The 2,773-nt window shown below is 23.9% G+C and overlaps 1 long non-coding RNA gene across 1 annotated transcript in view; it reads left to right on the top strand.

Moving 5' to 3' along the window:
• The window catches only part of LOC106780737, a 5,503-nt gene extending 3,760 nt beyond the window's left edge, over positions 1-1,743 (top strand). Inside the window, exon 2 of the long non-coding RNA XR_002666630.1 lies at positions 592-1,743. This is a non-coding gene — a long non-coding RNA (uncharacterized LOC106780737). The remainder of the gene's footprint in view (positions 1-591) is intronic.
• Positions 1,744-2,773: the final 1,030 nt, after the last annotated feature.

A 2,773-nucleotide genomic window follows, 5' to 3' on the forward strand; every position in this document is an offset into this window, starting at 1 on the left:
GAGAAACACTTTATCCCATGAGGTTGAATTGGATTGCTACTTCTCTTAAATGTTCTTTTCTGCTTGTTTTTATTGAATTTAATTTTTCTTTACTTGCTAGAGTTGCTGATACATAGATTTGGAGTTGATGATTCTGTTTGTGCAGTTTTAATTAGAGAAAATAGCTAGATGTTGTGTGAATTAGGAGTGTTGGGTTAAATGTGATAGAGTCTGAGTTTTTACGGTTGTGTTGAGTCTTTTCCTTTGTAGTTTGAGTCTTTTCCTTTTCTTTTTAGTCTAAGTGTGGGGTGTGATAACTCTCTAAATATGCTTATTTTTTTTGTGTTAAAACTCTTTTGTTACGTTTCTTTAGTTTTTCATTCTTTAAAAATAGAATAGTTTAGTGTAAAACGGTAAAAATAGGCTTTTTAATAAAAATTTGGTTAGTTTTCACTTTTTAGGTAAATAAAATTTGTTTTGAAAGAAATAGATATTTGTTAGAAGAAAATTTTAGAAAACAAAATAAAAATAGTTTCTAGAACAGGTTATTTTCTTTTAATTTCATTTTAACCCTTTTTAAATTCAATTTTTTTTTCTTTTTTTTTTTTGCAGATTGGGTTGTTTTGGGGCTGATGTGCACAATTGGGCTGATTTCAGGATTGGACCTTGATCTTTTGAGGGTGCTTGAATCTGAAAGTTGAGGTAACCTGTTTTAGATGATATAGAATACAGGGAAGTGTGTTTTGAATAATTGGGATTGATTTGGTTTCTGAATTGAACCATGCAATTTAATTACATCTGCATTAGATGTCAAGGACCCCAAAACCTTTTTAGGATGACTTACTGAATACATGGCTCAGTTTAGAAACTCAAATGACATCTAATTGTAAATCTATGCTTGTCTTTTACTCTGTTTTGTTTCAGTTTTATAGATTCTTTCTTTCACTGCTTGTTTAATTAGGTTTAGCATTTAGGTTTAGTTGCATCATTTAGATATTGCATTTATACTCTTTAGGTTCTGTTATTAGGTTGTATAATAATGTTCATTAGTTTAGGACCATTTTAGTTGCATTAAGTCATCATTTTGTTTAGGTTTCTTTAGCTTAGTAGATATTATTTGATTATGTATCCCTTTTAATTTCATTTCTTTTCCCCCACGGGGCCTTAGTAGATAATTAGTAAATAAATAGTAGGACTTTACTCTACATTTTTAAAACTTAAATTAGTCGAGTTTTTGGATTGATTGTTGTAAACCCTAAACTCCATTAGTGGGGTTAGGTTTTGTTGACTTTTTGTGCGGCCAAAAACCTTTTAACAAATGACACCGTTGTTGGGGACTTTGCGAATTAGGTTTAGGAGTGTAGAGTTATTCCTTGCATTCATATAGCTTGTATAGTTTTTATTTTCTTTCATAGGTTTTTGCTTGAGTTTTGTAATTGAGGTCTTAGTGGTCCGATTCGTGTTCTTCTACGTATGATAATTGTTCCTTTTTATATAATGCTCAACTCCAAGGTTTTAACTTGTTCTGTGAGTCTTTTATTGAGTATCCTTTGCAGCAACTACCACCATATTTTCAACCAATTTGTGACCAGCCATCCTGTCCTGTGCAGCAGCAGCTGCTACCTTCATATTGGGTTGGACCGGAGAGGGAGAATTTTCAGTCATTGCAGCTGTGGCAGGATCAATTTTGTGATCAGTGGCAGCAGGATTCCAACATTATTATTATTATTATTATTATTATTAATATTACTATTAGTAGTATTATTCTTCTTCTTATTTATATTATTACTATTAGTATTATTATTATTATTTGTATTATTATTATTATTATTAGTCTAATTATTATTATTATTTGTATTATTATTATTATCATCATTATTAGTGTTATTATTATTAGTATTATTAGTATTATTATTATTAGTATTGTTATTACTATTATTATTATTAATATTACTAATACTATTATTATTATTATTATTATTATTATTATAGTTAGTAGTAGTAAAATTACTTATATTAATATTACTACTATTATTATAATTATTATTATTATTATTAGTAGTAGTAATATTATTGTTATTATCATCATTATTATTCTTATAATTATTAGTAGTATAATGATTATTACTATTTATAATATTATTATTATTATTATTATTAGTTTGAATATAATTATTCTTATTACTATTATTTTAAGTATTGTTATTAGTATTACTATTATTAATATTATTATTATTATTACTCTTGCTATTATTATTATTATTATTTATATTATTATCATTATTGTTATTATTATTAGTATTAGCATTATTATTTTTGTTATTATTAATATCATCATTATTATTATTATTATTATTATTATTGGTATTATTATTAGTATTAATATTATTAGTATTATTATTATTATTATTAGACTTATTATTAGTATCATTATTATTATTATTATTATTATATTATTATAATTATTATTAGAATTATTAGTATTCTTATTATTAGAATTATTATTAGTATTATTGTTATTCTTATTATTATTATTAGAATTTTTATTAGTATTTTTATTATTGGTAGAAATAGTATTACTATTACATTACTATTATTTTAATTATTATTATTATTAGTCGTAGAAGTAGTATTATTATTACTATTTTGATTATTATTAGAATTATTGTTATTATTATTATTATTATAATTAGTATTATTATTATTATTATTATTAGTAGTAGTATTATTAGTATTATTATTATTATTAGTATTATTAGTGTACGGTAGTATATCTTCAGCGGCCGGTTATACC

Source organism: Vigna radiata, unplaced genomic scaffold, assembly GCF_000741045.1.
Source record: "Vigna radiata var. radiata cultivar VC1973A unplaced genomic scaffold, Vradiata_ver6 scaffold_726, whole genome shotgun sequence".
Lineage (NCBI taxonomy): Eukaryota > Viridiplantae > Streptophyta > Magnoliopsida > Fabales > Fabaceae > Vigna > Vigna radiata.